Raw genomic sequence first — 23,613 nt, forward strand, 5'->3', positions numbered from 1 at the left:
AAATACAAGCAGGTAGTTGAGATGTCCTGAGGACTTTTCCCCAGAGGATTTATACACGCTTGCTACCATCGGATGAAAGATGAATCCTGTACTTCTATCAGCACAGTAGTGTAGGCACAACAGACTGAAAGGGTCTCCGTGAACCTAGTGTCCTCCATCCCATGTTTAAGTGCTCTTTTTTCAGATGAGAGAAATACCTGAGAGAGACTTTGGATCAGTATAGGCAGAGAGGGGCTGCCCACATGAAGGCTAAAGCACAGAATCACTGCAGCTGTATGAACTCAAGGCTGCTGGGAGTGCACTGAAACACAGGCAAGAAAGGAACACAGCTGGTCCTAGGATGGGAGTGCTTCTGTGTATGCTCACAGATCATCCTTCAGGTGTCCAGAGAGCATTGAATGGATGGCAGAGGGTAGACAGTATAGATTACCATACAAACCCAAATGTAAGGCACTTGGGTTTATGACAGGAACTACAATCAGTATATGACATTTTAAAATCAGTTGATAACCAATCTGCCAAGGCATTTATGCAGCCTTCATCACTTCCTGCGGAACCTCTGCATTTGTTCAAGTGTGTGACTTCCTGTCTTTATTACTAAGATCATCAACAGTCACATATGCTAATGGTACATAACTACATCAATCCTTACTCATAATTCATAATAATAAACTTTCCTCTTACTCTTTTCATGTTCAGAGGTCCCTAGGGCACCCATGCCTATTGGACATGTACACTCTTTCTGGTGGGTGTCTGCCCAGGCTTGCTTATGGATCTGCAGATGCATGTAGAGCAGTAGCCTCACATCCTAGAAGCGTCATTCATGTCCAAAGGGAGAGAAGTATCTGTGAGGTGCCAATAGCTTAACTACTGCTTTTCAGGGACAGTATGCAGTTGAGAAAGATGGAGTTTCTCTCTCCATGTAGTGAAGAACTGTCTCAGGGCTGAGCGGAATTTGGCAAGCGCTATGTCTGTCAATGGCATCTTCCCCATCATGAGAGGATGCAACACGTTCAAAGCACTTGAAGAAGGGTTGGGGAAGAGAGATCCTCTGGTGGCAGGGCTCCATCAGATCTTATGGCACTAGAAGCCACTGGGGCTTGTGATTCACCCTCTGTAGAGATGGCTGGTCTCTTGTCCCTGGGGGTCCCTTCTGGTCTTAGAACGGGAATTTTTCTTGCAGTCACTAGGAGAGATGTCTTCTTGGCAGACAGGTACAGACAACGGTATTTCACAGCTTATGGAGCATTCCTTAAAACATTGGCCCATTTGTGGGACAAATGTCAGCTTCAGGACATAGCTTCACTGTCCTCTGGTAACAGCCTTTCATACAGCTCCTGCTGGAACCAAGACAGGACTTTGCTGGCTGGTCATGAAGTTCAAAAACTGCTTGTGTGTAGATCTGACTTTACCTGGCTTCACTGTAGTTACATTTATACGAGATTTTCAACACAGATAAAGTAATTGCTTGTCTGTCCCTGAAGGTGAAAATAAGAACTGTAGGCTGCAGTGGGAGTGATAACAGACTGCTCTTTGTGGATAAAGCTTTAAGGGGAATTTAGCAGCCAGGCTGACAAATGTGATTTTGTATAAGTGCTCTAATTACGGTTCACACTCCAGAGGGAGAGGAGCAATTGCAAAATTGAAATGAAATTGTTCATTTATCCCTTTTGTTCTTGGAAGCAATTGCTTTTGAACCAGTCATATTTACTATAGATTTTTCCTACTCAGCTTTTAGTTACAAAGCCTATGCTTTTGGCCCGTTTGTTCCATTCGGAAAGGTAACTGTGTGGCCAGCCTTGCCACTTTACAAATTTCAAGCACACTAAATGCAAATTTTACCTCCGTAACGACTTTGGGACTGAGCCACAGGCAAAAGATGATCTGAGAAACACTACTTCTTCGACGTTGAGCAACATTACTTATTCTGAAAATGGCTTAAATATATAGCTTGAGCCTGCTGTCTACAAAGTCAATGCCAAAACTCCCTTCAACAGGAACTAAACCAAGGTCTAATTTAATGCTGTGATGTCTAATTGTCACACTGGGTAGTGACAACATAAACAGCTGCTTTGACAGTGCTACAGATGCTGGCAGGAGTGATCACTCCACGAAAAATGAAATGTATCTCAAGGAATATCACTAACTCTCAATTCAATGAGCCACTTAAGCACAGTCTTATTTTAAAGCAGATGGGAAGCCCTATGAATCAGTCTATCTGTAAAAGACTCTTCATGCTATCTCCTCTAAGCTGTAGTCTCTCAAGTATGAACAGTAAAGCTCATTGAATTAGACAAAATCCTTATGCTAGAATCCTTAGACAGTTTTTCTTTTTTTTTTTTTTTTCCCATCTTTATCTTATCTTGGATGAAGATGGTACCTGGTAACTTACAACTTTTTTTTTCAGGCTTTTCAAGTTAATGTCTAATTAGACCTTTTATCTGGATATTCTAAGATGAATAATAAACAACCAGGTGATTTTTTTTTGACAACTAATATAAGTTTTCATGTTTAATTTCCATGTTGAAGGGAAAGAGCTTTCTCGCTTACCCAATGCTCAAATTTATCTTTCAAAGAATTAAAGATTATAAATGAAAATTTTCCCAGTCATGTAGAGAAGCTGCAGCTGGTTGATAGTAATCCTAGAGTAATAAATAAACAAATGAAACCCATTCATGAGAGGGTTATTTAGCTGGGTTATTAGCCATATCCATAGACAGTTTCACAGCACAATAGAGAAAAGGAAATAAAAAGGATGAAGAGGTAAATGTGGATTTTAGCTGCAAAAAGGATGAAGAAGTAAATGTGGATTTTAGCTGCAATCATTGCTCTGAAATTAAACCGTATTGTTTATAAATGTAACACATTATTGTCCTCATCATGTCTAGTAGGCCATGTAAAACCAGGTCAGTTTCACACTGCTTTCTCTGTTGCTTTGTTATCCAGGTCCACCTCAACATGTGGAAACAAATAATTTCCTTCTGGTCAGCAAAACACAGAGAACCTTTGCTCAGCACTGCCATATCTCCCACAGAAATGTAACTGAGATCCTGATAGGTGCAATGGTGATTACATTGAAAATCATACACCTGAGAGCTCAGTGCCAGGCTAGATCACTCCTACCCATCCCAGACAGTGCTTCATTCTGCCACAGAGGAAGGCGTTTCAAAGCTTTAGTATCCATGGCAGAAACTGTTCTTTCACCCTTAAAAAGTAGAACTGTATCCTCAATACCACACTTAGTCAGATTTTCCACTGAAGAACAATGTGTTCCTCAATAAAGGAATTGAAATCTTTGCAAGATTAAGGGTATAATAGTAGAAAGCAGGCAAGTGCTTTAATACTTCACTCTTAATCCTTGCTATCATTACACAATCCTGCCCTTTCCATTACTCGGAAGAAAACGGAGTCCTTGTATGCAACGGTCCAGCCACTTCAGCCAAAACTGCAACCCTTGCGTTACAGTGATACCTCACTTCACAATTACTTGAGTGCATGGACAGTGATTTGAATGTGTGGATCACAGCTTTTCTTAAGCTGCCTATAGAATTACGGTATGAAAACCTTTATGATAATGAAATAATTCTCACTCATTTAAAATCACTTTCCATCTTCCCATAGTAACAAGCAGTTTAAAACTTTAATCAGTGTCACTTCCTTTTTTAAAGAGCTCATTTGTGCCAACTGCAGATATGCCTTTTGCAGTTCAGCAAAAGATAAAACTGCACAGACAGATGACAGTGTAACCACCCAGTCCCTTGCCAGATAACGTCTATGACTCCAGACAGCAATAACTCGCCCGCTACCCAAAAGAACCACAGTAGGGTGCTTGCCCAAAGCTCAGGGAAGCAGGCAGAGAGGTCTGCTTTGACTTCCAGTGAGTTTGGGTCAGCAGATGGACCATCCATTGAACTTCAATTCATACGAAGCAGCGAAGCAGGCATTCAACAAATGAACGAAATGCTAAGGCATACAACACTGTGGGATGTAGCAATTACATGCTCAACAACAGCATCAGCATTTCCAAGGCTGATAGAGACACACAAAGGTCTCTACACCACACGGGAAAGAGGCCCAGGTTGGGGACCACAGCAGCCAACATCATGAGGACTGCTGGAAATCTGAGACAGCCGTGGGGGAACAGCACAGGATGGGGCAGTAAATTCTGCCTAACACTTTAAGCACCAATTTCCAGGCAGCAACTCAGCATCTCTAAGAAACCACAAACTAAAACATTAAATGCATCCTGCATGGTAAGATCGAGCTTGTTTGAACAGTATACTGCCCAGAGCTTGAATACATGCAACAGGTAGAAAAGGCTCTCTCCGGCCTGGTTAGACTTGAATAAGTATTCACAGTTTCAGACACAGCTGTTTTTTTGTCTAAGTCTTTCAGCTCCCAGAATCTCTAGATGCACAGCAGTTCATGGGATGGGTGGGAAGCACCACCCGTCAGAACTGCTCAGCACCATCCATGAATGCAATTCAGAGGAGACAGCCTTGGCCTGAGCACATGTAGCAAAGGACATCTCCTCCATGAAGTCAGGTCTCAGAATATCTGTTTCTGAATACTTAATGGCATAAAAGCACCGGCAGGTCCCCAAGTACTCATTACAACAAAGGCAAGATTTCTGCTGGGAGCATTTAATAACAATCTTTTAAGCCACTGGTAGAGCTTTGCCAGGAAAACTTAAATGTCTTAGCTATTTAAACAGCTGTGACATTTTCCTGAATCCCTTTTCTGAACTTAAGTCTTATAAATTCTGTGTAACTGGCACATTAGATAGGAAAATACTTCCCTGAATCCTGGGCAGACTCTTGGTGAAATTCTGCCATTATCTTTACAGACGGCGGCACTGTTGTTTCACTGCTTAGCATTGGGGATCTTGTTCACTTGAAATAATGAACAAGCAGGATGTGCAAAAATAACATGACTCACTAATGAGACTCTACACGCACAGAGACAGCTTTGTTTCAACTGCAGCCGTATTGCATAGCGTATAATCCTAGAACTGCTGGTGCCACCACTGCAGTTACTGAGGCCGAACAGAGACCCTGAGCCCCTAAAAGGCTTTTCACAAATCCTTCCCACAAGGATCTGAAAGCCTCAGAAATTGCTCAGTCACTTAGAAGTCACACTGCGCAAAGAGATGCCACCTCTGTTTAACCTTAGGTTCTCTGAATGTACAGCAAACCTTGAAGAGCACCTGAACGTCAAATGATCAATGCACCATAGGTGGGCCATACATGACATATGGACCAACTGGCAAAATATAGGGAGTTGCTTTTCATTCCAGTACGATCTATGACTACTTGTCATGTAAGTTTGTTTCATACATACTCCTACATATGCCTGGAAAGAAGTGGGAATCAGCAAACTACTGCACAATGGGAAGTGGAGCCATGGATGCGGTGGTGCACCCGCAGGAGGAGTTCACTGAAGGAACAAGCTTTCCCAAGACCACCATGTCACAGCCACCAACATGTCAGCAATTGATGACGCGTCCCAAACAACTGAAAGCTTGTTTTCTTCCTCGCACTTTGGATGTCTCTCCCTGCAGCTACCTGCCAATGCAGCCGTCTCCCAGACATGCCCCTCGGTGCTCGTGGCACAGGCTGGAGGGGACCCTCCCTTGGGACAAGGCAGAGAGAGAGACTGGCGAAGCCGAGTTCAGTGACCTTATTTCAGTGATGTGAGTTGTAGTTATTCTCTCATGATCTAATCTGTATCCAGCCCAGGTGGCTTGGGAAGAGGAGGCCACAGCTGCCCGAGAGCCTCCCCTTGCCACACAGCCTAGTGCTTTGTGGGCGCAGCTGAGGATCTGTCTCAGACATACTTAGCAAAACACAAGTGGATGCATTTTTACGGCTTGTTCCTATCATCTCTTCAAATGATTTTAAACAGGAAAAATTAAAACGCAGCCATACCAAGCAAAAAATTAAAACCTGCCCATCTTCTGAGCTGATTATTTTAATCATGTTTTGAAAAGTGCTGATGGCAGAATGTAACATGACACAAATGCAGTGCAGTTTAAGGGTGTTTGACAATTCATCAAGAGAAATTAAGTGTAAAGCTGCATGGCACTGGCTGAATATGTTTAATAAATTAGGAATGAAACAAGCACTTGTTAATGAGGAAGATGTAGCCAAAGCTTACATCATTATACACTCGGAAGGCTTGAAGGATCAATAATGCAAATATTAAAAACCAGAGCTAATGCAAAAGCATTTTTACAAGGAAAGCAACTTAAATTTTAACGAAAAAGAGCCAACTTTGAAATAATGCTTTTTAAAACACATTCAAAAATTCATAGGAATAATTTTTGTACCGGGATATATAAAGGTTTGCATGCCGTAATGCTATTTGTTTGAAAAAATTGTGTTCAAATACTGAAGCACAGCACATATCAAGACATTTTCACATGTAGCTGATAGTTCAAACAAAACAGAGTCTGTGGCACTTGCTCTGATAGCTTGCGCAGCATTTATATTAAATAGAGAACTACTAGTATTCAAGTTGTGAGTCTTCACAGCAATACTGCCTCTTCTGCAGTGGGTCTCCTAGGCTTTCCTGCGAAACTCTTCCATTGCTATATATATGCTCATCGGAGAAAAGATGTGACCGGCGACCTCAGCTGAGTGCCCACCAGGGCAGCGGGTGCCTCTTGAATTCCATCTTGCAAAATCCACATACCCCTGAGGAACTGACTGGCCTGTAGAAATCCAAAAGTCTTGCAAAAAAGCTATGAGCTTTACAAGAGAGTATCTTTACAAGAGTGTATATGCATTGTTATTCTTTGTTTAGAGATGAGAAATTTAGAGATGAGAAATTTAAAGCAGTGCTTAAATACTTTTCAATTTTGGCTAATTAAAATAACACTCTTCATTTAGCCATCCAAATAAGACAGTTTAATTTCCAGGGGCACTGAGTATTTACAGCTGCTATGTATATCATAAGCATCCAGTTTAGTTACTTGAACTGAGCTTTGTAAACAAATATGAGTCAAACTGACACCTTGAGGATCAGCAGGAGTTCCAATTAATGGGAGACCCACTGCTGCTAAAAATTGCCATAGCTACTTTGAATTCAAAGAAGTTCTGACAATTTGCACCAGCTAGAGGTCTGATGACTGTAGTTTAAAATATTTATATAAATTGAAAGCTGTTTTGCAGCCAGATATTCCAATTACAGTATGCAAACACTTCTTGGCACGAACAATTAAATATGTATTTTGCTTGTGTAAAAACAACAGCAGTTGACCTGGGAAGACAACGAAGCTTGTTTCTCTGCTTTATACAAAGCTCTGCTGTAAACAAAAAACACATAAATTTGTCCCTAGAGTAACTGTTCATAATGTTTCAGTAAATAGTCTTCAGTAGCAGCAGCAATATTCGTTTCTCCCAACTCTGAGCTATTTTAATGTTCGCTAATGACTACATAATCCTGTTCTCATTGAGCAGTACCACTTTTCAAAACACAATTTTTCTTGCTTGTTGCAGCATAAGCAGGCTTATGTGAATAGGCTGCTGCAGTCCAATACCTGCAACTCAAAATACATTTTGTAAAGGCTTGAGTGGGATTTTTCAAAAGTGTCTGAGCACCAGTGTAACACCGGCTCCACACTGCAGGAATTTCTCTGAGGATAAGCTTAGCCCACTACCAGCTGCCTTGAAACTCTCTCTCATCTCAGAAACATTAGGAATCCTGAGCCCTTTACAGTTGTTATACATTTGATATTGCTGAAAGCACAATAATATTTTAAATTTTGAAATGTATAAAATGAGCATTTTTAAATACATGCCCCCCAAATACTTAAAGGTTTCAGATGGGGTAGCATTCACCTCTGGCATGGCTGGCAGAAAGTCTTTTGCCTTTTTACACCTTTTGCCTTTTAGTATTGGCCCAGACAGGTTGGGTTTTTGTGGCAGGGCAGAGGTTCCATCAGTGGTGGATTAGCACTGCTGAAAGACAGGGAGTGACAGCTCAGGTAGGGGCCATGGCAATAAAGCTCTGTCACAGCTCATGCTGTCCCTCTCCTACCTACACTGCATTAGTGCAGGTCTCTTTAAACAGCATTGTGTCACATTAGCCAGGCACATGTTGTTGAGACTCCTTATGTTACTTCATCTGCAAGAAAAAGCCAGATGCTGTAGTTTACTGTCTGCACATATGATCTATTTGTTTTTCAAATGGATGATTTGATTTTAACAGGGTTGAAAATATTACTCATCTTTACTGATGGTGGCCAGTAGATTTAAATGTTCTTTTACATAATATCTTAGCCATATTTGTAAGGCATTTTAAGTTTATGCTTCTGAATGCCACAGAATGACTATTTTTACCTAGAATGAGGCTGGGAAAAATTTCTCTCTTTTGGATGCAATTCAGTGCTTATTGAATAGCAATAGGGTGTAGCTCCTTATAACTTAGAAAGTTGTTCCTTCTTTACATCCATCTCAATCTGTTTGATATGACTGATGGATTACTAGACAGACTATTAAAATCACAGATTCTGAACACCCTCCACAGAGGAAGATTTTACTACATCAAAATCTTCCAGTACAAAGCAGGTGGCAGCTGTTTCAGCAGCTTCTAATTTTTCACTCCATTCAACATGTCCCAGAAGTGGCAGAAGTATTGTACCTTTGACTGAGCATTTCACAGCTTTCATCCACACAAGACCCAGCCCCAGGCTGATTCAGCCGTCCCCAGAAGAAATGTTACTGTGACCTCCAGAACTAGTCAGGACTTATTGCTGACTTTTGCTACAAATCATGGAAAGGAAAATATCGTGTTTGGCTCACTGCAAAAATTAGCTTTTCTGGTTCCTAAGGAGCCCCATATCCCAATGTGCAATATAAATGTATGTTCTGTTTAGTGTTCTGTTTAATGTGTTATTGAACATCTGGCATTTTCGGAGACTGGCTCAAATTTGGCAATATTTGGAGAGATTTAACTATCAGACTTCTCCAATTTTTTGTTTATGCCAGGTTGAATCTCACAGATGGGTAAGAGGAACTATATTTAACATGGTCACCTCCTGTTATTGTACCCCTCATGTTGTATTGCTATATTTTCCTCCTTGCAAGAAGCAAGACCCCCTAACAGAAACTTATTAGTTTAAGATATCAGTTTAAGATTAAGAAAGGGTAAAAAAATTCAGGAGTCATAATGGAGTGACTTCAATAAGTAAAGATGCTCAACTGAGCATCTCTGCACACCTTTTTTCACAGACTACCTCACTGTCAGCTTAAGATGCTCCATAAAAGGTGAAAGAAGTCCTCTATGCTGGCTAGTATTTCAAAGATATTGTCAGAGAAGAGTCATACAAAAAGAGCTGAATTTTATCCCTCTCGGGGGGACAGAGACACAGGTATCTGAGGCAAGGGTCATAGTGAGAGAAAAAAAAAACCTCCTGCCATCTTCTCAGAAGCTGCAACTGGAAAAAATGGAACTTACTGCTATTGCTGTTCTCTGGAATTCATAGAGTAGCCGGATTCAGTTGAATTCGTAAAAAGACGTGTGGCCGGCAGGTCAAGGGAGGTGATTCTCTCCCTTTACTCCACTCTGGTGAGATCCAACCTGGAGTTCTGCATCCAGTTCTGGAGCCTCCAACGTTAAGAATGACATGAACCTGTCGGAGAGGGTCCAGAGAAGGCCACCAAGATGATCAGAGGACTGGAGCACCTCTGCTACAAGGACAGTCTGAGAGAGTTGGAGTTGTTCAGCCTGGAGAAGCAAAGCTCTGGGGACACCTTATTGCAGGTTTACAGTACTTAAAAGGGGGCTAGAAGAAAGATGGGGACAGACTTTTTAGCAAGACTTCTTGCGATAAGACAAGGGACAATGGTTTAAACTAAAAGAGAGGAGATTCAGGCTAGACATGAGAAAGAAAACTTTTACAGTGATGGTGGTGAAACACTGGCACAGGTTGCCCAGGGAGGTGGTGAATGCCGCATAAAATCACAGAATCACAGAATGGCTGGGGTTGGAAGGGACCTCTGGAGATCATCCAGTCCAACCCACCTGCTAAAGCAGGTTCACCTAGAGCAGATCACACAAGAAAGTGTCCAGGTGGCTTTTGAATGTCTCCAGAGAAGGAGACTCCACAGCCTCTCTGGGCAGCCTGTTCCAGTGCTCTGGCACCCTCAAAGTAAAGAAGTTTCTCCTCATATTCAGATGGAACCTCCTGTGCTTCAGTCTGTGCCTGTTGCCCCTCATCCTATTGTTGGGCACCAATCAAAAGAGTCTGGTCCCATTCTCTTTACATCCACCCTTGAGATATTTATAAACATTGATGAGATCCCCTCTAAGTCTTCTCTTCTCCAGGCTGAACAGGCCCAGCTGTCTCAGTCTTTCCTCATAAGAAAGATGCTCCAGACACCCCATCATCTTTGTAGCCCGCTGCTGGACTCCCTTCAGTAATTCCTTGTCCTTCTTAAACGGGGCAGCCCAGAACTGGATGCAGTACTCCAGATGCGGCCTCGCCAGGGCAGAGTAGAGGGGAAGGAGAACCTCCCTCGACTTGCTGGTCACACTCTTCTTAATGCACCCCCAGGATACCATTGGCCTTCTTGGCCACAAGGGCACATTGCTGGCTCATGGTCAACCTGTTGTCAACCAGAACTCCCAAGTCCCTCTCTGCAGTGCTGCTTTCCAGCAGGTCCACCCCTAACCTGTACTGGTGCCTGGGGTTATTCCTCCCCAAGTGCAGGACCTTACACTTGCCCTTGTTTAACTTCATCAGGTTCTTCTCTGCCCAATCCTCCACCCTCTCCAGGTCTTGCTGAATGCCAGCACAGCCTTCTGGTGTGTCGGCCCTTCCTCCCAGTTTGGTATCATCAGCAAACTTGTTGAGGGTGCACTCAGTCTCTTCATCCACGTCATTGATGAAAAGGTTGAATGAGACTGGACCTAACACTCACCCTGGGGGACTCCACTAACTACAGGCCTCCAACCAGACTCTGTGCCATTGATCACAACCCTCTGAGCTCTGCTATCCAGCCAGTGCATGATCCATCTCATAATGCGCTCATCCAGCCTGCACTTCCTGAGCTTGCCTATGAGGATGTTGTGAGAGACAGTGTCAAAAGCCTTGCTGAAGTCAAGGTAGACAGCCACTGCTCTCCCCTCATCTACTCAGCCAGTCATACCATGATAGAAGGCTATCAGGTTGGTCAAACATGATCTCCCCTTGTTGAACCCATGCTGACTGCTCCTGATAACCTCCCTTTCCTCCACATGCTTGGAGATGATGTCCAGAATGAGATGTTCCATCACCTTTCCAGGGATGGAGGTGAGGCTGACTGGCCTGTAGTTTCCTGGGTCGTCCTTCTTGCCCTTTTTGAAGACTGGAGTGATGTCAGCTTTCTTCCAGTCCTCAGGCACCTCTCCTGTTCTCCACAACCTTTCAAACATGATGGAGCAATAACATCTCCCAGCTCTTTCAGCACTCGTGGGCACATCCCATTGGGGCCCATGGATTTGTGGATTTTGAGTTTGTTTAAAAAATCTCTAACCTGATCCTCCTGAACCAAGGGAAAGTCTTCTTTTTTCCAGACTTTCTCTCCTGCCTCCAGGTTCTGGGATTCCTGAGGGTCAGTCTTAGCCGTAAAGATGGAAATGAAGAAGGCATTCAGTAACTCTGCCTTCTCTGTATCATCTGTCACCAGAGCACCCACCTCATTCAGCAGCAGACCTACATTTTCCCTGACCTTCCTTTTGCTGCTGATATACTTGAAGAAGCTTTTATTCTTGTCTTTGATATCCCTGGCCAGATTTGCTTCCAAGTGGAGCCTGGCCTTCCTCACCACCTCCCTGCATACTCTAACAGCCTCGTTATATTCTTCCTGGCTGGTCTGTCCCTTTTTCCACATTACATAAACATCCTTCTTTCACCTGAGTGCTGACAGGATGTCCTTACTCATCCATGCTGGCCTCCATCTCTGGAGTCATTCAAGGCCAGGCTGGATGGAGCTCTGAGCAACCGGATCTAACTGAAGATGTCCCTGCTCATTGCAGGGGGGGTGGACTAGATGACCTTTGAAGGTCCCTTCCAACCCAAACTATTCTATGATTCTGTGATTCTGTGAATGTCTTTATTTTTCTTTTAGAAACAAACCCACTATTTTAGGTGCTGTTTCCAATGAGCACCAATCTTCTGCCTGTCTGATTAGACCTTTCAGCCACCAAGTCCCTGTCCCACCTTAATAAGAATGAGGCATGAAATGACTGCAAAGCCAAATACCATCAGCATACAGTACAGTACTGAAAGTGCTGTAATACAAGCACTGTTTCGTCCAATATGTTTTTCCTATTATGGAAGCAATCCCATATGGGAAAGCTATAAGGAAAAACTGCAGTTTGCTTCTGAATGAATTCATTCGCTGACATCAATGTTCACAAAGTTATTAATGTAACATGGCCACTACGTCAAAAGCCATTATCAACACTGAGGAATCAGGATGGATGCTTGATTTTTACTATTGCTAGAAACAAACCACCAATTCATAAGATCTGCACAGCTGATACACTGTTATCAGATCTAAACAGACTGAGAAGAGGCATGTGAGGTTTCTGTAACTCTATGTGTTTCTTTGTGACTCCATACTGACGTTTTTCATATAAATGGATTATAAGGAAGGCAATAAATTGAAAGATTCCCGCTAAGAGATGGTTTCTTAAGCTTTGGTTTAACCATAATGCAAGTACTTTGAAGTTCATTGTTTTAATTAAAAGCAGAGACTGAGAGAAAAAAAAAAATGGGGTCCAATCCCCAGGTGGGAACTCGAGCTGCAACTGCAATGCTTACAATAAATAATATTATTTATTTACAATAAATAAATAAATAAAGCAACAATAAATAATACTGCATAACTTGAGCCTTAGTGAAATGCTGGCTTGCATTTTGCCTAATGGAAGATCAATACCATACAAATGAAGCAATTACAGTTGTCCATATAAAGCCTTATTTGGTCAGCAGCCAAATGGGGATTAGCTAGGAAGATTTCCTAGGACTTTCTGTCTGAATATTATCGCAGAAGTTAATGAGAAAGATCTGATAGGCTGAGATAAACATAAACGGTGCCAGCAACCAGATGAGATAGTCAGTCCAATAGCCAGTGTGCTGATAATTAAAATGCCCCGAAGCCAGCTGAACAGCAGTCCAAGATCAGGTGAAATTATCGCACAAGGGCAATCCAATACCTCTGGCAACCAGCTATATAACATTGCCACCATCGGTACAGCCACGTACGCAGCAGCAAATGCAAATACACCAGCACTCATACCAGCCATACCAAGCACGGTCACGACAACAGAGTAATACTCATGCTTGTAATGTTTCAAATACAAGCAGCCAGGATATAGAGAAAACAAGATTTGGAAATTACTACTAGATCTCTGCAGTGGACATGGAGATTCAACTAATGTAATTGCTGTTATCCTGAACACATGCTCACATGCCACTTTTAATAAGAAAACTGTAGGGTCCACTGGTGATGGAGATTTCTACTATTGATTTCTACAGGGAACACAGAACAACATGTGGTCATAGACCATAGACTATTTAAGAAACCACCAGTTGAAGTTTCATTTTCCCTGATTTTTTTCGTCTCCAGAACAGTTTCTTTGATTAAAGACACTGAAAATCCTACTGTGGGGTTTGTTCTGAGGCACACACCTCCATGGATTTGAATTAAACATGCAAACAGCTGAAGTAGGAATGGAATTTAAATATTCACAGCACAATAAACACTATACCATTAATCTTCACTATTCCTCTCAGGTTGATGGGCAATTTTCATTACCCTCAATTTACAAAGGTGAAAATGAACTGAGAAGGTGAACTGAACTCCTCCAAGACTCCCAGAAATTGGGGCAGGATCATAATTAAGGTCATCAGTATGACATGACTTCAGTCAACTGCACTTCTTTGTTTTGCAGGAATCTTTGGGCCTTTTCAGGCAAGTGTTCATACAGAATTCACCTTTCTGGCCTCCCAGCTCGAACTTCCGTGCACATTCCCTCAACTCAGTCTTTAACCATGAGATACTGCTAATTTTTCTGCATACTCTGCCAAAAGTGAAAGTGGTCTGATTCCTGTAACGAAAAACTCTTCCACCTTTTGACTCCACTCTTAGAGGTTCCACAAAGGTCCACGTTGTCAGTCACTCAGCAGACATATAAGGTTGCTTAAAAGTTAAGGGCTCCCTTTGCCCTGGCAAAGCAGACATATGAAACACTGCCGCTTATTTCACTGAGTTCAGATACTCTCAATCTCTTTTGCTTTTCCAGCATGAGAATGGGATTTAGATGAGAACAATCTGAATGACTTTTGATTCACAGAAATCATAACTAAATCCTAGTGGCCAGAAGCAGCTTTTGTACAAGTTGGGGAAAAGACCTTCTGCTATGGAGAAAACTTAAATATCCCTCTCCGCAAGCTCCTACAACTTTCCAAATACCCCTGTAGTTCCAGGAGATTTGATATGATGGCTGAAGAAGTCCTTTTCATACCCATAATTGTCTAAAAGGGATCATAGCATAGTGCAGTCTGGAAGACATCTCAGGAGGTGGGTGCTCCAACTTCCTGATCACACATGGTTAGCTTTGAGGTGAGACCAAGCTACTCAGGGCTTCATAGAGTTACAGTTTGAAAACCTCCATGGATGGAGACTGCACAACCTCTTTGGGCAACCTGTGTCATTGTCAGACTGTCCTCAGGCAGTCAGCGGTAAAATTTCCTCCTTGCGTCCCATCTGAACTTCTCCTGTGTCAGTTTATGCCTGTTGTCTCTGACCTTCCTGCCCTACACTGCTGTGAAGAGCCTGGCTCCATCTCCTTGAAGACCTCCCCACAGGCACTGTGGGCTGCTGTCAGAAGCCATCTCTGCTCCAGGCTGAACAAGCCAGCTCTCCCTGCATCTCCTCATACGGCAGGTGCTCCAGATCCAGCTTTACCTTGATCATCTTCCACTGAAATGGCTTCAACTCATTGTTGTTTAACCTGAATTAGGAGGCCAAAAAAAGGATGCAGTATTCTAGATGTGGCCTGAATGTTTGCAATTATTTTATTTGATGCCACAATATCTTCTCTTGTGGCCTGCAAACTGGATGAACTAAAAGCACTCTAATTGGAAACTGCCTTGGATAATTGCCCACTATGTACAAGAGATGCCAAAAGTAGCAGCCTGCTTATTTAACTGTGATAGGAAAAAATTCTAAATCCTCAAGAAACTGTGATGACTTTCTGTTCACTTTCAACTGCACTTTCATAGCCTAAGTTCGCATTATTTAAACTCTGCACAACCAGAACGAATTGTCAAGTGTTTATGTGGATATAAAGGAAAAAATATCATCAGCAGGTATAGAATATAATTAAAATACTATCATATGCTGATTAAAATCTGAAGAGACAGATCTTAGAAAGTGCAAATAATCTGAATGTGGTGCAGCCCCACAGCCTTGCACATAGAAGGACATAATAATTTAAATTAAAACCGATAAAGAAATAAGCATAAGCCTATACTCTGGTTCTTACTGTTTGGTGTTGGAACCAGTGAAAAGCTTTTGTGGAAACCTTCAAATGCAATTTTTTTGTTGAAAATGTAAAAATCTAAAGAGTTGCTTAGTAATGTTTGCATTTAGGCACCTGAAATTTGGGTGATTTGACCTATGTGGAAAATGTTGAGATATTTTGTAGGAAATAATGCACATATTTCCAAACAAGTCCAATGAATTTTTCTGTAGACTCAGAGTTTTAAGATCCAAAATAGATCTGAATGACACAAATGACACAGCATAAAATGCAACAAAAATAATTTCCACACTGCTGTGTGCAAAATCAGGTACCTACTTCCATACCGAGGAAGTCAATGGTCTTATTCTAACTGTAAAAGCCTTCTTCAGACAGTTGCAATTTTTGGCTGCACTAAATGGAACCATCTAAGCAGTAGATTGGAACGAGAGTAATGTGTAATTATGTACAGAGAAAGCCTGATCTGGAGGTAACAGATGGGCTGCCAGATGTTGGGACTGCTCTCACCTGCAGGCCTCATTCACCCCTGCTGCTACTGATGGAAGATGCACGGGATCTGGATCTTCCTGCACAGAGGGTTGTTCCTGCCCACGTGGGTTGGGATGGGGGGGAAGCTAAGAAATAAAAGAGCTCTGTCTTCTCTGGGTTCTGAAGGCAGATTGTTCTTTATATGTGTTCTTTTAGAGTAGAAAGAAATAACTAAAGTGCAACAATAAAATTGGTCTCTGTATCAGGTCAGGCTTGGACCACTTTCACTCAGTTGACTTTTGGCTTTAAAGAAGTGCAAGGAAAATTGTAGTCACACTGACTACAGAAAACTGCCAAAAGCTGTTAAAAGAGTCTCACTCAACAAAAGAGCACACAGCATTTTTCAGCATCACGTGATTTGCTAAAATGTATGGTTAATAGGAGCTAAATTCTTTCTCAGCTTTGATTTGAGCTCTTACTTTGTGACTTAACTGGAACGGGAAGCAGAGGAAGGAAGGCAGAAAATGGGAGTAAGGCTTCTAGCTATAAAAATACAGATAGACTTGAGCAAAGAATACCTAGAGACAGTTGAGAAAAAGAGCAGAAGTTTTGACTCTACTTCCTACCACACATACAGTAGGTCAGTTCAGAGAAATAATTACTGATTGACCACAAGTCACTGTTTTATCCTACAATCTTTTAAACTTGTATTGTTCAGTGAGATACACGTATGGCCATTTTTATTTGGAACCTGAGCACCTTGGGAGCATCTTGCTGACACTGGGAAATAGACACATTTTAGAGATGTTGTGCCAAGACACAGAGTAGCTTCAATTATATATTAAAACTCCTGTATCTTGTTTTGTGCTTTTTTGATTGACAACAGCTTTTCACCTTTCATTTTGGGATGTTCACTCACTATATAATGCCTACTCTATTGCACAGTGTGCCAGTCTAAGATCAAAGAAACCATGAGAAAAAAAATAAACTTTCCCCCCTACTTTTGGTTAGGGATTTATCACAAGAGCCAAGGCTGCATAAAGACTTAATGGCCATTTTGTGTCTCTTGGGAGTCCATCTAGTACTTACTGTCAATCGAAAGTGGGCAGTTTTGCAACTACCACACAGGTTAATCACAAACTGTTTTTCAGGTGCTATTTGTTCCCCAAATGTCAATTCCACAGAGAGGTATTGTTATGAGCTGCTGAGATGCCTTTCAGTGGCCTGCTTCCTTGCTTTAGTCTACCTACAATTTACCTGGACAATTATTATCTTAGTGTGATAGTCCTTTTACTTGGCAGGAATTGCACCATTAACTTCAAAGGGTAGCTGGCTTGTGCCCTTAGTGAATACATATTCTGAAGCCTGGTAGTTTCCTGGGAATTGACACCTAAACAGCCAGAGAGTTGTAATGAAAAGTAAAGAGAGAAATAATAATGAGCTGCATTGTTAAAATATAATGGGCTGCATCTTGCCCTCTGCTGAGCTGCTTTACGAGGGACTGGGGAAGTGGTGGGGAAAAGGACAGGAGAAATTTATTTCCAAAGTGCCAAGAAGCAGAGTTTGTTCCTCAGAGGATCTATAGGTTGGAAACAATGGTAACTCTTTCGTATCCCGCTGGCACACTATGGGGATTGGTGCTTATCAAACCTCCGCAAACATCCAGAAAGTCACACAGCAATGGTATCAGTATTTTTGAGACATTCTGGTCTTCCCTGATAGTTTTAGGGAAGTTCATTGGTTATACTTAAATACCTGTCCCTTTTTACCTCACAGAGGAGTGAACAGCCTGACAAATTTTATTTGGACAGATTTGATATCATGAAGCTCCTATTCTGTTTGCACGCAAATATTTCTGAAACAGACAAACAAAAAAGAACTGTGATTTTTTTTTTTTTTTTTTTTTGATGCCTCGATTTCTTTCTGATTGTAGAAAATGAGCCTGTTATGAAACTTGTCCTGGTGCTGACTACCACTGACTGGCCCAAGCAATGCTTCTATATGACAGGACAGGAACTTAACCTTTAGTAATCACTAAATATCAAAAGGACAAAGCTCTTGTATAAATATCTTGTAAAAAAGGGAAAACAAAACAAAACAAAAGCCTCATTGTGCTGTTAAGCCAATAATAAAGCTGAAGAGATGGAATAGTCATTTCAACTTTTACGCTGATTATACTGCTAATTTAAAAATATCTATTGCCATTGCAATGTTTAGATTAAAAACCACCTTTCTAGGCAATAATTTTATTGCTTTTTCCATGCTCTGTCCTTTCACTCCTGCTCAGAAGCACCGTGTTTCTCAACTGTTCTTATTAAAATCCTGGGACCTTGCTTGGAGTAAGGAGCAGGATGATATTAGCAGAAAGGTACCAGAATGTGACTGTGCAACCAAAATGGGAGCTGTGCTTCTTGGAAGAGCTTTGCCCTCCATCAGTTGCTTCAAACATCATTTGTAGTTTAGGAAAACAGGAGTGGCAACAAAACAAACACTTGTGACTTTTGCTCTCTGCTCCAGGCCACGGAGAACTTTGTTCAATTATGAATCCCCCCTGAAGTCTGAAGGTGAAAACATCTTGCAAGTGGCAATGAAGAAATAGGCTCTGTGGGGCAAGGTAGATCACAGATGCCTCTTTGAAGTACTTGAAAGATATACTATGGGGTTTTTTCATTTGTGTTTTGTTTTGTTTTTTTTTTTTTTTCCAGGACAGAGAAAATTCAGTGAGTGCAGCGTCATGGACACTAATGAGTTGTCTTCTTCTAAAGACATAAATCTCAGAAATTCTCTCAATAACAATGCTCTTCACTGCAATTTGGTGACTTGAATCAGGATTATTACAATTTCCTGCCTCTATATGTAAAAATTGCAAGAAAGGGCAAAACTCCTACAAGTAGAAGATTTTACTTAAATACATTTGCTCGTTTTTTTTTTTTAAATTGCACTCTTTACGTATGGAGAAGATCTTTATCTTGATTAAAAATTATAAAATTAAATGAGTAGGCATCACTGGGGAACAGAGCAAGCTGGGATTCTGATATCAGTTTTCAAGCCTTTTTTTTTTTTTTTTAACTTCTCAACCAGATATTCTGTTTTCAGACAGAAATAATCCAGATAACCAAAACTAAGCCTCCCAAGCTCAGCTGGAAGAACAACTTGCTAACATTCATTGCCAGGCGCACTCTTCAATGATCTTCTTTTGACTCCTGACTTTTACATTTCTTGCTAAGCAGTGGCCCACTGTCTGCCTTTTTACCCAGTAAATGTTATTTTTAGTTGACAGAAAACCCAACAAGCTCTGAAGGATCTGACCTACTTGAGAAATATCCAGGCTATAAGCGCTGACACTGAATGGGTAATGGGGTGGTAATTCAAGCTTCGTTATGCCTACAGTGAAGGGAAGAATATTATGCCACGTCATACAGTATCATCTACACCATCAGTCAAACAGGATAATGTTTACAATATGCATAAAATGTTATAGATCACATTGTAGTTTCCAAATCATTTTGTATCACAGAAAGAAGTGACCTTGTAAAATCTTGGTAAGTGAAACTGCTGACTAAAATCCTGTTCTTGTAAACCAAAACAGACCACTCAATAGCTATGCAGAGACTTTTGCGCTCTCCACCAACCCTTACTTTAAAAGAGCAGAAGTCAAACTCATTAATTTCATGTCACTCATTTTTATCCTCAAACCTCCATTATTCACCAGTTGTCTCCATATCTTTTCTACATCAAACAAATAGCAACAGCTTCTAGCTCCTCCAGTGCTTTGCTGAAATGATTGCCTCTGTGGATAACACACTGATATTGGGCAAGGCCAGCCATTCTAGCAGAAGAGAAACACGTGGAAAAAAAAAAAAAATGAACCTGCTTTCTCTGCATCTCTCCTCACTGTGAAAGTTGCTTGTCTTCAGAATGATCTGGGGAGGTCTTTGGATGGCAGTGTTGCCAGCTGGAGGACAGCTAGCCAGCAGAGGAAATACCCATTCTTCTGTGTGAATCGCCAGAACAACGCTCCAAAGCACATGGGGCAGAGACCTCACCATGGTGACCCAAGTCTACATTCCCTTTGCCTATTTCTGTACCTTTCTAGCAACAGGAACACACCATTGAGTAAGGAATGCAGCCCAGATGCACAGAAACACCACAAGCTAGAATAGCTGTATCAATGATATCCGTTCAAAAATAAAGAAATCTATGAAGTCCTTCGAAAACTGAACAATATAGGGTACACCAAAGAGTGGTCCAGGGAAATGCTTACTTTATGATACAGCGAAACTTGCACATGGAAGCTTCGCTCATGGGAAAAGTCTATTTTTGTGAAGATTCATGGATGTCCACAGTATGAAACCTCAGAAAAACACTAGTGGAAGGAGTCCTTTGTAGTAAAAAAAAATATAACTTGGTAAGTAATTTGGGTGGTCAGCTCAAACAGTTTTTCCTACTTTTCCTCTTACTCAGAAGGAATCTGTGAATATAATACCCATTTTTTTGTACACACAAATCCAATTTCATAGAAATCATAAGAAATCAGAGGATGCAAGAAGTTTTGGTGGAAACATTTTTATCTCTTCTTATAGGTGAACTATGTAATGAGTGATTCTTTTCCCACAGAGCTTGCCATGTATTATCAGTTCACTGACCTACAAAACCAGAGTAAAAAGAGAACTGGGGCATATATCAGAATAAAATATTAAGTTCACAATAAACGGCTTTGACAGTGAATGATGATCTGGGAATTCCTTCCATAGTAATCTCCTTATACTCTGGTCTCCGAAAACATCAATGACAGAACTTGATAAAACGTTTAATGGTCCCATTGAAGGAAATGATACCATCAGATTTATCCTTGTTTTCCCAAACTTGTTTCAGGCCAATGGAAAGCATGTCCAAAAAAAAGAAAGGGGAATCTCCCATCCTATGTAAGGGCTGCCAAAATTTTGTGTGAAGAAACGTGCATTACCATAATGAGTTTTCCTTCAAACTACATTTCTAACTAAGGAACCACACTGGATATATCCTTGAAAAACAAAGGTAACATTGTGAGCTGTAGTACCACATCGAAAAGAAGGAATGAAAGAATGGCAATTTTAGAGATTTACCTCAGGAAAAGAAGTAGATGAAGTCACTGAGACCAAGATGGTAGCTTATAAAGCCCATGCACACGAAGACCCCATAACAAATCTTTACCTTATGCACATAAACTCACACATTTTGTCAAGAAAAAGTTCCCTCTACCACAGACTCCTCACTTCTAGGGTAAATCTCTTCGAAGTATTGCACAATTAAAAAAATAGGAGAATCCACACAATGTTGACACGGCACTGTTGTGAGGCTTTTTGCACCCCAAGCACTCTCCAGGGCACTCCTCCCTTGCAGGAGAAGGAATCCACAGCTTCACCCATGTACTTTGCACTTCACACAAGTTGATCAGAAAATTATATCTGCATCACCTGCTTCACTGATGCACTTCCCACATTTCCCACCTCATATAAATACAAACTCAGTAAAGAATGGATAAAGAATTGGCACCGTAGTTGGTTTAGAGACAGTTCCCGTCACTAGATGTCACACTGCAAAGAACCAGCAGATATCACCTCATGGACCTTTTTTTGCCTTCCTCTCCAGAACACCTTCCTAAAGTAAAACTGGAGTGATTTCTTCACAAGATAAAAATAACAGGGACTTGAATAATGGCATTTAGAGTCCCTGATTCATATTTGTAAACATTGACCATAATTGCAATACTGAGAACTTAATAAAGCTCTGGATTTCATCAGGTTGGTGAACAACCATCACCAATCTCAAAAATACATCAACACACTGTTCACAACAGTTTTTTTATTATTTGGCTAGATCTCATCCTGCCACTCTAATCTGGCTGGAGTCAAAGTGTCTCACCAGATATGAGAACCTGAGCAGGTTTCACTCATCCCCCCTGCATACTGTCAAGCTGCAGGACAGGACAGCCAAATGACCTTAGTTAAAACAGTCACAGAAACAATGTCGAGAACTCCTCATTTTTTAGTCCAGCCTGTCATTCACCTTTGCATCAAACAGCTTCAAGGTACAAAATGTAGGAAAAGCTTAATGTACCTGTGAGACAATATTGCCCTTATTTTCTTCTTCATTACCTCTTAAGAGCGGAGAACTCTTTCACATTCATCACTACTCAAACCTGTTTACGATGCCTACATATCTAAAACAGAAAAGCAGAGGCATACAAGGCATAGGATTTGTGTAGTACACAATCTCCAGGTGTTGCCCTCTGAAAACACAGATTACTGCAAGTGGCATGGCACATGAACAAGGGGTGATCCACAGTGGCCAGAAGTCTGGCCACGAGAACGTCTTCTAATGACAACACATTAACAAACTGCTAAGTAGAAAAGCACCACTCTCTTAACCACCTTCGAAAACACCACCTTTGAAGAAAAACACTCATTAATTCACACTGATTACTACACAGTAGCTTTGGAAGGATACCTACCATGGCAGGAGGAGGAAACAGTAAGGACAGCTGGGTATTGCCATGAAAGAAACTCAGTCGTTCTTGTGATGAGAGCCTTTGCCCTCAGTCCCACGTTCCTTCTCAAATATGTCCGTCTTTTACACTATATAGAAATGAATATCACTGAAAAGGAAGGAAGGAAGGAGACACACATGATGTGTAATGTGGTATTGCCCGGTGGGCATAAAAGAAACACACATCAGGCATTTCCCATTCTCCTCCATCCAGTGATATGCACGAATCCTAATTCTACACCAGCACTGGGAATAAATCATTCCAATTAGCCAATAGGTACTGGTTGAACACTGCAGGAGTGTAGCATGGAACTCAATAAGGAAGATTTTCAAATTAAAATCCACTACTCTGCTCATGTGTAGGGTCATGAGCAACAGAGAGACCTGTCCCTGGATCACTCTGACAGGTGGATTTCATCTGCATGAGCGAAGTGATCGGTATGTGCTCTGTAATGAACATGAACCCAGTGACGTGAAGGCAAGGAACCATTGATAGTCCTAAGCTACAGGAAGACGTCTGATTTAAATCACCCCACTTTCTGTCAGTGTTAGATATGAGGAAATATATGGTCAGGTACTCCATAAAATCACATCAATTTTATGCAGCTGTTACTACATTTTCAGTGAAAAAACTTCTGATATATAATCGTTGTAAGTAGGAAGAGGATTAAGACTAAAATATCTCTAGTGGAATAGGTGTTCAAAGAGTTTAGTTAATAATTTGATATGAATAATTCATTTGAAAAATTGATATTTTTCCCTAGTCCTGAAAAGCCTAAGAATAGAGTGTGAATGTTTAACATTTATATGTTACTTGCAGTTATTTGTGAACTACATCAAGTAATTTGTGGTCTACACATAACTCAAATAGGAAATTATGATTATTAAATAAAATAGATAATTTACAACTCCCATAGCAAATTATGTGTTTTGACTAATTTATGTAATGAGCTTAGCTAGTCTGCCCTTCATGGATTTCAAACTGCATGTTCAATATTTGCAATTATCTGTGCAGGCAGCAGTTACATAAATCATCTGATCAGTAACAGACACATTACCATGTGGGATGCAGTCAAAACA

At 41.1% G+C, this 23,613-nt stretch overlaps 1 protein-coding gene across 2 annotated transcripts in view; it reads right to left on the reverse strand.

Annotated features, from left to right (window-relative positions):
- GRIA4 (glutamate ionotropic receptor AMPA type subunit 4) overlaps nt 1-23,613 on the reverse strand; it is a 233,798-nt gene that overhangs the window by 17,505 nt on the left and 192,680 nt on the right. The window lies entirely within an intron of this gene.

Source organism: Caloenas nicobarica, chromosome 1 (assembly GCF_036013445.1).
Source record: "Caloenas nicobarica isolate bCalNic1 chromosome 1, bCalNic1.hap1, whole genome shotgun sequence".
In the NCBI taxonomy this organism is placed as follows: domain Eukaryota; kingdom Metazoa; phylum Chordata; class Aves; order Columbiformes; family Columbidae; genus Caloenas; species Caloenas nicobarica.